Genomic DNA, 13,448 nt, shown 5'->3' with positions numbered 1-13,448 from the left:
GCATGTAAGTATCTTCTGTAGCTTCTGAATGGCAGTATTAAATGGTAAAAGCAATGATGTTTAGGCAAAATAAGAAAAATATAATCTTCATTCCTGTTCAAAAGTTTTCACCCCCTGACTCTTAATGCATCGTGTTTCCTTTTGAAGCATCAGTGAGCATTTGAACCTTCTGTAATAGTTGCATGTGTGTCCCTCAGCTGTCCTTAGTGTCAAAAGATGGATCTCAAAATTGTACAGTCATTGTTGGAAAGACTTACACAAAAAATGCTAAAAACCAAAGATTTTGTGGAACCTGGAGGATTTTTCTGAAGAACAGTGGGCAGTTTAACTGCTCAGGACAAACAATGGACTAATAGATAAACAACTATCACTAAGAAAACGGCTGTGTATCATTTAGGTAACATTATTATTAAGAATCAATCATATGTAAGTTGAACAGGGTCATTTTTTTTTTTTTTAATCCGCTATTATTTTCTCTCGTGGACTACATATGTAAATGCATTTTATGTGAAATATCTTATTCAGGTCAGTACTAAATAAAACATATAATGCATTTTGTATGATCCCTCATATTTGTGTAAAATAATTAACATTTTGCAGATTCTGCAAGGCGTGCACTTTTGACTTCAACTCTATGTGGTATTGATACTCATACCATATTATCACTCATATTTACTCATCCTCATACTGAAGCAATATGTACTTTAATATTAATTTTTTTTGTAAATACACGCTGCCGACAGAAATTCATGCAAGTTAAGAACAACATGAGGGTGAGTAAAAATGACAGAATATTCATTTTGTCTCTTTAAAATAATGTATACAAAAAAAAATATATGAGAAAGAAGTGAAACGCAGGAATATTGATTGTAAATAATACCAACACACAACAACTTTCGCAGGATCCCCTTGAAATGAAGAATACCGGGACAAGGAATTTTTGGAATGTTCCATGACGTCACTTCGCAGTAGCTGACAGCGAGGAGGGAGCTAAAAAATTAAGGTACTTTCTTCGTCCAATGAGCGTCGCGGAAGTATACTACCTCATGATTATTAATCAACCCTAGAACGGCGAAAGCATGGGAGGGGGCGGGGCCCCCGGGGCGTCGCGTGCAGGGTGGTGCGGTGTGAACTGTTTTGCGTTGCGCGACACTGTGGCTGTTGTTGTTGCGCTGATCAGCTGAACGCATGATTGCGCTTCCAGTTTGACAAGCAGGAGGGGAAGCCCTGTTGGCTCGCGAGTGTCCGAATAACACCGAAAGAGGCGTCAGCAGCGATTCTGTTTGACAAGCGATGGGATGCGGACCACGGCACGCTGCCCTGGAGAGTAAATGGCTACAGCAACGCCAACAGCTGTGTCAGGTATGGTCTAGCGTGGAAATGTTTTGTGTTTCTACATATACGGCTTAGTCGATAAACGAGATTGATTTTTGCTGAATTGGGAAGCATATTTCTTAAGTATTTTCCTTTGATGTCTTGATTAGGCAGGGATTACATTCTGTAAAGTCTGTTAGTAAAACTTAAACAGGATTGAATGTTTTAAGTGAAATTCGTGGACGCTATTACACTTTTTACACGTTAAATATGAAGATTGACTTCCTGTAAACAATGCGGCACAATATGAGTCAAATCAGCTGTCTGGATTGTTCAAACAAGTTGAGAAATGTAGTGCTAGCACACATTTTCAGCCCATGGTTTTGTCCCGACGGTCAGCCAAGAATAACGTTTTGCTACATTAGAGTAACATGGCAAACCACACACCGCAGGAATCTGACGCTCTTTCCTAATTCTTGGAAGTGACAGAACATAGACGGAGTCCCTTGTGTGTGGAGAATAAGGGAGCACTGGACGTTTGCTCATAGAGAAAGGATACTTAAAGGGGTAGTTCAGGCAAAAACTAAAAATTATGTAATTATTCACCTTCGTGTTGTTACTAACTCGCATGACTTTCTTCCGCGGAGCACAAAGCGAGATGTTAGGCGGGATGTTAGGGACTGACAGTCTCCCTCACCATCCCCTTCCACTGCATCTTATATATATATATATATATATATATATATATATATATATATATATATATATATATATATATGTAACTAATTATTACGTAGTTTTTAAAGATTATTTGCACAATTTTTTCGGTTGTATATTTTTCGGTCTGTATATTTCTCTCTCATTTTGTGTGAAGTTTGTGAATAATTTGGACTGTTTAATTTTTTGTTGTTGTTGCGCAAGACAATTTGTGCAGTTTGTCTTGTGCTACTTTCTACACTGTTTGTGTTTATTGTTTGGATTAAGAATATATTTATCTGAAAAAGTAAATTATTTTTACTGTGTTTTGCTATTATATAACACTGTTTCTGCTATGACTTTACTCCTGAAACGTTTTTGGACAGATCTATATTGTCAATAAACTAAATAGGCCTGTTTTTCACTGAAAAGCGCCTATAATAATATTGTAATAATTGGCTATAACTTGCTTGGGGAATGTCATATACAGACAAAATTTTATTTGGAAGTGTAAAACACCTAAATACAAATTGTTAAAGAAAAAAATCCAAACGTCACGAGTTTTTGTTTGAGTACACAGTAAAAAACACCCAATTGTTGGTAGCGTTTTTTGCTAAAATTCTGTAAATTCACTAATTTTTAGAGAAAACAAAAGGAAAATTGTCATTTTAAATTAGCTAGACATAAAGTTCAAGTTCTTATGATTATAATGATATATGACAATTGATGTTGACTGCTAAAATAGGTCTGAAAAAACAAAGAAATATACAGGTGCCCCAAAAATGTTCTAGGTCTTTAAGGGTTAAGCTCACATTCATCTGCCTTCACTTTGAGTTAAACACCTACTTTCTAAAAACCAACCAAGTTCCTGCCCTACATTTTTTTTTTTTTTCGATAATTCATTTCACTTGGATGTATGCTACTTCCGTTTCATTGTGACTTTAACGTCAACATTGGTTTAAAAACTAATGTTATAGTCTGGGAGGTTTGCATAGAAAATGTGTCATAGTTATCTTATTAAGATCATATCATGGTCATCAGTTGTCAACCAGATGATTCATGTCCTTGCGTGTAAGACAAATTCATAATTTTGCTAATGCCAGTGTTATCATCCATTTAAACAGTATGTTCCAGATGCACTGTTCTTGATGTCAGCGACTATATGTTTGATTCAGGCTGGTTTTGTTTGGAGTCAACTCTCTAATGTGATGCAAACAGTTCCATCGTATCAAGTAACATGAAAAACTTGGCTTCGTTTGCCTCAGACACAGTTGGCTAGCGCTAGTTTCTTTTAATGCCGTGTGTGGTGGTGAGGAGGGAGAGCCTAATGATATTATTTTTGAGTGTATCAGCACAAAGCGAAGAACTCAGCGATTGAGACGTTTTATTGCTTGAACTAGGCGGCAACAGTGCTAGAGCAGAATCTGAAAGGGAGGAATGATATTAGTGATTTTCCTTTGTTATTTACCACATTGTCACAATTGTTTGAATATATCATAAGCAACACTTTTGTAAAGAGGGAGAGTTTTTTTCTGATACTCAAGAGAAATGTATGCTCTTAGCCTGCTAATTTGGAGTTACACTGCAGTCTACATTAAGGAGTCTATTTTTTAAGCTTTAATCTCCTTTAAATGGACTAGAGGCTAAATTACTCATTGTCTTTGTATGTCACTATATGCAGCGCATTAAGTTAGACCACTTTTCATTTTCATTATAAGTACTTGTTTACAATTTGGAATATTTTTAAGTGATTTTTTGGCAACGGTGACTGAATACAATGTGTCGCTAGCTGATGTGAGCAAACTTTCAAGTGTGATCATGAGTAGTCCTCTCAAAAAAATTAAAGTTTACTTCACCTCATGTCATTTCTAACTTGTATGTTTTTGTTTTTCACTGTGGACTAGAAAATAATTTATGAAAATGTGGTTGTTTTAAATAAAAATAAAAAAAGTAAACAAAATTTGTAAACGAGTCTGTGACTTTGTCAGAAATTGTATACTCTGTAAGTGAATTGAATAAGTAATTTTAATTTGCTTAAGTAATTACTTTAAAGGCACAATATGTCATTTTCGCCGCTAGAGAGCGCATGTTCAAAACAAACAACAAAACAAAGGCATAATTTGGTGACGCCATGATTGATTGTGAAATCATGGCAGTTGTAGTTTTCATTAGTAGTCCTTTCAAAAATTTTAAGTTTTCTCCCCTTCATGTCATTCCTAACTTGTATGTTTTTGTTGGACTTGAAAATAATTTATGAAAATGCAGTCATTTTCAAAAAAAAAAGTAACCAAAATTTGTAAACGAGTCTGTGACTTTGTCAGAAATTGTATACTCTGTAAGTGAATTGAATAAGAAATTTTAATTTGCATAAGTAAAAGGCACAATATGTCATTTTCGCAGCTAGAGAGCGCATATTCAAAACAAACAACAAAACAAAGGCGTAATTTGATGACGCCATGATTGAGTGTGAAATCATGGGAGTTGTAGATTTCATGAGTAGTCCACTCAAAAAATGTAAGTTTTATCCCCCTCATGTCATTCATAACTTGTATGTTTTTTCACTGTGGGCTAGAAAATAATTTATGAAAATGCAGTCTTTTTCAGTTAAAAAAAAGTAACCAAAATTGGTAAACAAGTCTGTGACTTTGTCAGAAATTGTATACTCTGTAAGTGAATTGAATAAGTAATTTTAATTTGCGTAAGTAAAAGGCACAATATGTCATTTTCGCCGCTAGAGAGCGCATATTCAAAACAAACAACAAAACAAAGGCGTAATTTGATGACGCCATGATTGAGTGTGAAATCATGGGAGCTGTAGTTTTCATTCTACTTCTACAAAATACTTTTGTCCTCCACAAGTTATACAATTTTGGAATTACATGAATATGAGTAATTGGTAACAGAATGTTAATTTTTCGGTGAACTGTCCCCTTAACTAGGGCTGGGCGATATGGAGCAAAAAATATATCTCGATATATTTTGCTATATCTCGATATACGATATATCTCGATATCTTTACAGGATAAATAACCCCCCAAAAACTACTGCAAAAACAAATATGCCAAATACCAAAGTCTTTTTTATTGAAACTCAGAGGTAGGCAGTTCAGAACGAAGTGCTTCTGCGAATTTTCTTTTAATACATAAATAAACCCTTTTAATTTTTGTCAAACAAACAGAGGTTTACTGTTAAAATCAATACATGGAAGAAAAATCATATTCAGTTTAAAACGTTTAAATAATAATTGTATTTTTTTTCTACAATTAAGTGGTGAATCTTGTTTTATGTAAATTATTTAAATGGGAATATATAAACACCTACATTATACTGTACAAAATGAATACAAGACTAATATTGTTCTGTTTCATGTTAAACCGTACTTTTATTTTGACAGGTTGCCGTGAAGTTTCTGTGTGTACGGTATGATATGATGCTAGTTTTCTCAAATGAAACGGTAAAAGTGACACTCACAGCAGCTTTGGAGATTGAGTTTATCTGTTCATGTGAGATGCAAATGCCAAAAATTTGCGGGAGCTTCAGGCGTGCTTCAGGATGCGCGTAGTAAAAAAAAAAAACGCGTCTCCGCCATTCATACATACAGAGGCAAACGGAACATGCAGGATTCATATTAAAACGGTCTTTTTGCATTTCAGTTTTCACAGACACTAGTCCATATCGCGATTTGAATTAAGTGACAGACCAACTTTTGATTTATTAATCCAAAAATCAACGAATTCCGTGGCATTCCGCGCTATAGTAAATTCCGTTTTTATGAATGGAGTCCGCGATCCTGTCCGTGTTTTCGTGGAGGAGACATTGTAAACGCGCGACCATGTAGAGACAGAAATGACATGCCTTTGTGTAAAGAAGATAAATAACATAAGGTTATTTAGTTTGTTTAATAAAAGAACAATGTATATCCCTGTTCTATAGGAAAGATTACCTTAAATGACTTCTATTGTGTCAAGGGGGGCGGGGAGTGCCGCTAGGGGGGGCGGGCCGCCCCCCTAAGATAATGGTAGGGGAAACGCTGGTATACATATATTCACGGCAGTAGACATATGTTTGTTGTTCGTCTGACGCCTTAAAACCAAAGTATCTCCATATAATGGAGCCAGTTGTCCTTTTTTTTTTTTGCGACGAGTTCTGTAGCCTCCGGGCTGGTTGCGGGCGCCGCCATGTTGAATGAGACGACAGGCGGAACAAAAGCAAGGAGGCGGGGGCGAGCACAGCACAGAGAAGGCAAATAAGCAAAGTGGCGAAAATTAAATATGAACATTATATCGATATATACGATATGTCAAAATTCATATCGGGTTTAAAAAATATCTCGATATATTTTAAATATTGAGATATCGCCCACCCCTACCCTTAACAATTCTCATAGATGGACCTATAATGTTAAAGTAAACTTAAGAAACAGAAGTCTAATTGCGTATCTTCCTTCTAATGGTTTCATTAGAAAAGAGCGTGGCAAGGTCACAAAAACATTTGTAACTTTGGTCGTCAAACTCTCTTGAAATCCACGGAGGTTGCCGAGGTTAACGGCCGTGTGTCGCCAGTAAGTGTGGGAGAATCTTTAATGACCGTTGCTTACCTCGTTAGGCAGGACACCGCAGCACCTGTGGTGTGCTCTAACCGTCAGACTAATGAGCTGTTGGCTGAATTTCGACTTGAAGTTTTCCCAAGCTTTAACTGCTCCATTTACATTTCTTTCACATGTAAAATGGAGGACATGAAAGATCTGTCTCGGGAAAACAATGGCATTGAAATTCACACTGTGAAGAAAAATAATAACGTTCTCTGCTGATGTTAATGTCCTTTGTTTCGTGCCAGCGTGCCACGCGGGCACCATCAGTGGCGGACGGCATGAAGTGTTGTAGATCTGAAGAAGAGCTCACTGGCCATTATCACAGTGTGTGCCTAGTGCCTTGTCCTTATCAGCCCTCACGGCTGCTCTTTTCTCCTTTTCACCTCATCCTTAAACATATTCACAAACATAAACGCACCAGTTGGACATCAAGTTCACCGCTTGCTTCTCCCCCTGCCCACACTCTTTTAGCAAGGTGGGTTTTTTTAAAACTTAGAACAGGCTTACTCTACCTAAGATTTGCTGCAGTGAAGTGAACAAATGTTGCTTAAATGCAGAGACAAATTTCTTAAAAGAACTAAGATGGTTTTGACACAGTCACCATGAAATCAGTGACAACTGTCATTTTTTTCACAGTGTTGAAGTATTTATTATAAATGATTTATCTGTGCACATCATTATTATTTTTTTTATTCATTTGCAGTTGTAATCTTTAATCGAAAATATGTCTGTCGGCGGCATTGTCAGTGTCCTCTTTGCTCTGTGATGACCGCAATCGCCTCAGTTCAAGCAGCACATGAATAGATCATCTCTTTGTCTTTACTACTAGTTACAGCATCAAATAAACATAAATGAACATTATAGTTATGTCGTCTCAAACACAGAAAGACGACAATACACCATACTGCCCTACAAAGGCAAAGTGCAGTAACTACGCTAACACTGAAACTGAGAAAAATGCTTTTAAAGTTTTTACACCATATATGGTATTAGTTTGATTTTGTAGGTACTGCAATTTTGACACTCTCGGACAAAATTGAACCAGAAGAGTTTGCCACTAGACAAAACAGTTGTCACAAAGCCATTTTAAGCCTTAACTTAATTTTGACCAAATGTGTAGTTACTGCGCTTTGCCTTTGGAGAGCAGCATAGTCTACTGACGTTAATCTAACTCCCCTGTTTGACTAGTTTGTCGGATTCAGGATTATGATTGGTCAGATCACCTGTCAATCAAACTCCAGGTGAAGGGTGAAATCCTGCCCTACATTCTAGAAGCTGTTTTATTTAGATATACGTCACAATAGGGAAGAAAAGACTGTTGCAGCTTCCGTTTCAGGCTGATTTTAAATGTTACCATGATTCATCAAATCATTGTAAACTTGCATGTTCTATTATTAGATATTCTGTCTCATTTTGTAATGCTTTAGTCCAGTGGTTTTTAAACTTTTGATTGCTTTATTAAGTTAACAACAGTGCTATTTTAGTATTACTTTTATAGTTTTTGTTAATATTTCAAATTACATTCCATTTTTACAGTTTTAGTAAATTTGTTGTGTTTTGTCTTTTTATTTCTGTTTTTTAAAATATATGTGTGCCATTTTTATTAGTTTTAGTTTTTGTTATTTTAGAACTCCGTTACTCCGAGTGCTTAATATACAAACTGATGGAGGTTTGCAACAGTTTACATTTTGTTTAGAATGTGCCAAATATCTGAAATGTAGGAAAGTGTTCTTTAGGGACACCGTATCAGCAGTGCAGTAGGAAAACAGAATCATCATCCTGTCAGGTATGTTATTGCAGAAAGATAAGAACTTAGCCGTTATCTTAAACAACCCAAACTGATAAAAAGCTCAGTCATCACACCACACCGTTCCCTACTGAGGGTCCTCCAGTGAGATACGGCAGCCTGCAAAGAGAAAAGAAATGAATGGGAATGTCTAAAGAGGGCAGCAGGTGCTATAATTCCACAGTGAATGAGCCTGATATCCCTCTTTGCCCATCAGTCAGGGACTCACACGGTGTTTGCCATGCCACGAGGAAAAATGACACCTGAATGCTCACTCCCTGCTCTTTGATTTACTGCCTGATGAGTAGCAAAGCTCTGGGAGATCCACTGATCACTGGACTTTCTTTTTTTTTCACCTTTCACATTCACCGGTGATAAGCATTTTGCTCTTGTTTTCAGGAGCAGGAAATGACAGCCTTCTGTTTTTCGCTTTCAAAAGAATGTGATGCCTCTGGTGTAGTAATGTAATAGCGAGAGAACAGGAGGTGATTGTCACCATCATCTCTAGTCTGGCACCTCCCTCATGTTGGCATCCTGTTTATGAAAGCATTCCTGCTGCTGGAGAGGCACATATACAGTTAAGCCCAAAATCAAAGTAACAGAATTATTTAACATTTTAATTCAATGAGAACATATTTTTTCTTAATATTTTTTTTTAAAGAAAAACTAAACGGAATATTTTAAAATAATACTTAAATATTAAAACTTTTTAGTATTATTTAAATGCTATTATAGTATTTATTCTACCTGACGAAATGACACTACATGATGAAAACCTGGGAACCTGTGGGAACTTTTTTCGCAAGACACAAAATACATACCAATAAGTACATATCACTGCAGTTTTCAACATAAATACACACTAGAGGCGGTAAAACAGCAAGCAGTTGTAATCGTTTTTGTACATAGTTATGATTACAGCTCCATATGTTTCGCTTTCTGGCGTGGTTTTACATCACATTCGCTTTTGTTCATACTATCGGGTAGATTTAGGTGCAGAGAGAGACAGAGCATTAGAGTTATAGCGCAACTCAAAGGGCATTTCAGGTCAGAACAGCGGTGAAATGTACAAAAGCAACGTCACATAAAACACACCATATGTATGTTCATCTGTTCCAGGAAAAAAACACTCTTTTAGCACCACAGGTATGTTTTCGCCATGTGATCAGGTTGTACTTGTTACAATGTTTAATTAGTTTTTACTTTATATTTTTAGTTTACTCTTTGCAATTTTAGTTAATTTTTTATTTTAGTAATTTTAGTTAACAACTGATTTCTAATAGTTTTAGTTAACAATGACAGCACTGGCTTTCATTGTAGATAAGATGATAATATAATTCTGTAAATAATATAATATAATTTCTAAATAATATAAGTTGCAATTAATTTGCCATATTCAACATGTAATTTATGGTTTAAAACTGTAATGAAAATTAAATTTTATGGTAAAATTCAGTCTTTGGAAGCAGAATAAGAATGTGTAATTTACAGTGGAAAAACTGTAAATTGATGTTCTTAGAATTCCCTGCATTATATTTCACATATGATGTTTTTTCATTAAAAAAAATGTTTCTTCTTAGTTTTTTATTTGTCATATTAAGAAAATGTACCTACATTCTTTTGCCTTTTTAGGAACACTTTTTTTATTTATTCTTTTTGCTGCGTAGTTTTAGGGAAAAAACACGAAAAAACACAATATTCTCTATTCATTTTAACCAGTTAAAATCGATGCAGCTTTCTGATACAACGTTCTTCCTAATTTAATAGTTTGTTTGAGGTGGTTTCTATAGCGTATTTTAATGACAAATGTTCAGAGCGCCTTATTGCAATGCAAGGGCGAATCAAAATGCGCTTACTGATCCAGAAAGAGCAACACAAACTGTCTTTTCAACCACACAATGATCATTATTTCTGTTACAGACATTTAAATAACAGAAGTACTGGGATAAAATTGTATAGTTTTGATATAAACACTTATTGTCTACAGTACCGATCAAAACAAAAGTATCTTAACACTTGAATGTATTGTAACGCTTATCCTCTTCCGCCAGGAGGTGGCAACAGCTGCACATTTAAAAAAGTATTTATCATTGAATCATTCATTAAGGAGATTCCAATAAGTCTTTAATAATTGAGACACTGACTCCTTCATTTTTTTTTTTTAATTGTTCGAATATATTTTTTAAAGGAGTTAAGCGATGAACATTTTGTCAGAACCACTAGTAAATTACATAATTTTGTTTAGATTTCTATTCCTTTTTTTCTTCAGAATTGTGATTTATAAAGGAAATAGTTTTTCAATTTATCCAGAATCATGCAGCTTTAGTTTAGTTTACATGTTTATTACAGCATTTAAAGTACAAGTTCATATCAAAATGCACCTAAATTTTTTGCATTTTGTATTTTTTAGTTAAATAAAATACAGTTTTTCCCTGTATATTTCATCGTTGAGGATTTCTTTAAAAAAGTTTAAAAAATCTTGTCTCATCTCATTCTCGTAAACAGTCTCGTGTCTCGTCTCATGAGATAAGCGTCTTGTCACACCCCTATTATTTGCATTATGTTATTGTCATATGGTCTTTAGTATTTGTGTGAAAGCGTATCTTCTCTATATGTTCCTTCTCGGCTTGTGGAAAAGCTTCTTGTGATGAGCTTTGGTTCATGTCCTTTTGGTGGTTCTCAATGTATTACAAAGATACTTAACAGATTTCAGTACTTCAATAGGTTGGTATATTAACATTATATCAGTTAAAGAAATATGCTTTTTTAAATGTAAGTTTAATTAAAATCTGTAGAACCTACTGTATTTTTTATGGTAAAATTTCTGGCAACCACTGGTACCAGTTTTTTACAGTAAATTTTACTTTTTTTTTTATTTTATTTTTTTATACAGTGTGAGGAAAATATTGCAAAATGTGTGGTTCAGCTTATCATAGTTTTAGTTAAATATGAGTTACAAGATGATAATATAATACCTACCCGTCTCCACCCCCTTGATGTGATTGTAACTTCGCCCCCTGGATGTTGTGTACTGCAGTGAGGGGCTACTGCAATACATGCCATTTGCACACAATGACCGCACACTTTGCTGTGTATAAGCACTGTGCCCACAGCTGCAATGGGTTAATCATTAGTCCTTCCACAACAGTTCCACATACCAGTTTGGGTGCCATCACATACTTAACTACCCACATTCCAGCCACACTCTCTACATCGTACTTTCACAAATCAACGGCTTTAGCTTCGCGGTGCGTAACATTGAGATTTCGTGTTGATCTTCAGGGTTTAAGAGTGTTTGAAAGCATATTTTCAGTTTATAGTTTCTGCATTATATTGGAAGTTTTTCTCTTCTTGGTTCAGCCTTGATAATATACCAAGGCCTCAATAGATCTTCTATATTAGAAGCATTTAGGCTAACACTACTGTAAAATTTCAAACAATCGCAATCTTAAAATTATCAGCATGAACAGAAGTCATTCATTTTCAATGAGACTTAGTAAGAGAACATTGGCGATCATTAGTGATGCAATGTGGGCATTTCTACCAATGCAGAAAAAGTTTGCAAATGAAAAACAGAAGACATTTTGGAGTGCAATTGGAGTGAGTTTTTGCTTTATGCCTTGAAAATGGCTCATGACCGTAAATTGCATCATTCTGAGCACAACCCTTTAGTCGAATCATTTAGCCGCGTCTTACTGTGCAAAATTTGGGTCAGGTGTTTGTGTTTGCGCTGTGCAGTTGTGTTGAACATCGTCTGGCCTGATCCCAAGGGAACTGTTGGCTACCACTGCTGATGAGGATTGCATTTCCTTGTCTGGTGCTGGCAAGGCTGGCCAGCTCCCGTAATGCAAATAACTATGAGCATGGCCAACGCTAATGACAGCCAAAACAATAACACATCATTGCTTTCTGTATTTTGTGTTGCATGTTTATTAAAACAGGCAGACGCAGATCAGAAATTATAGCTTGGGAGTTAATGAAGTAGGGGCAATAATTCCTCAGTCTTCCCTCAGGTCCCTTGTTTGTTTGTTTTTTTAATTACTGATGGTTTTTATTGGTGTTCTTGTAAAGGTTCAAATTTTGTCCTGCACAGACGTCAAATGGCTCCCATTTGTCAGAGGCTGTTCTAGGCCACACCAGAAACAAAAACTCCTATTGGCAAAAGTAGAATTATCAGTTTCTGTAATGTAGGGATGATGACCAACTAAGCTGTAACATGCTTAATATTAAAGGAATAGTTCCAAAAAAATTAAAAACTGATGGAAGTTCATTCCAAATTCATTTCCATTACATCACTCACCAGTGAATCCTCTGCAGTGAATGGGTGCCGTCAGAATAAGAGTCCAAAAGGCTGAGCAAAGCTTCACAAGTAATCCACAAAACTCAAATAAATAACGTCTTGTGATGAAAATCTGCATGTTTGTAATGAACAAATTCAACATTAAAACATTTTTACATTTCTTTAAGCTTTGTAAAAGACTGCTCTTTAAGCTTATGGAGGTACTTTGTGTTTTATGTGTTTTACCAATTCTAATGAAATTTTAATGTGCTAAGTTTGGTGTGAGTTTGACTGGAAAAATGTTTAGTTTAGTTTAACCCTAAAGTTTTAATTGCCATCTCCCATGAAAGCGCGTACGATATATGGATATTTTTCTTATAAAGATGCATAACTTTGCTTCAGGAGGCCTTTATTAACCCCTTGAGCCATGTGGAGTACTTTTTATTATGGCTGGATGCACTTTATTGGACTTCAAACAGCCATTCACTGCCATTATAAAGCTTGGAAGAGCCAGGATATTTTTTAACATAACTCCGATTGTATTTGTCTGAAAGTAGAAAGTCATAAGAGGGCTTGAGAATGAGTAAATCATTGGGTCATTTTAACTTTTGGGTGAACTATCTCTTTAATATGCATTTATATTGTAATAGGTGGCTAGTTCTTTTGGTAGTGAGCATATAAATATTTCCGTCCAAAGGCAGAGTTCAATCAAATTGGGCTGTTTTTGGATTGCTGTACTTTGGAATCTTTTCCAGACTGACTTTGTTTACTATTACAACGTT

At 35.5% G+C, this 13,448-nt stretch overlaps 1 protein-coding gene across 1 annotated transcript in view; it reads left to right on the top strand.

Moving 5' to 3' along the window:
• The first annotated feature begins 1,134 nt into the window (after positions 1–1,134).
• hivep3b (HIVEP zinc finger 3b) overlaps positions 1,135–13,448 on the top strand; it is a 91,452-nt gene continuing 79,138 nt past the window's right edge. Inside the window, exon 1 of the mRNA XM_073846735.1 lies at positions 1,135–1,362. The gene's annotated coding sequence lies outside the window, so the exon portion shown is untranslated. The remainder of the gene's footprint in view (positions 1,363–13,448) is intronic.

The sequence above is a fragment of the Garra rufa genome, chromosome 9, assembly GCF_049309525.1.
Source record: "Garra rufa chromosome 9, GarRuf1.0, whole genome shotgun sequence".
NCBI classification, from domain to species: domain Eukaryota; kingdom Metazoa; phylum Chordata; class Actinopteri; order Cypriniformes; family Cyprinidae; genus Garra; species Garra rufa.
The sequence above is the reverse complement of the archived record's forward strand: the minus strand, read 5'-3'. Positions and strand labels throughout refer to the sequence as shown.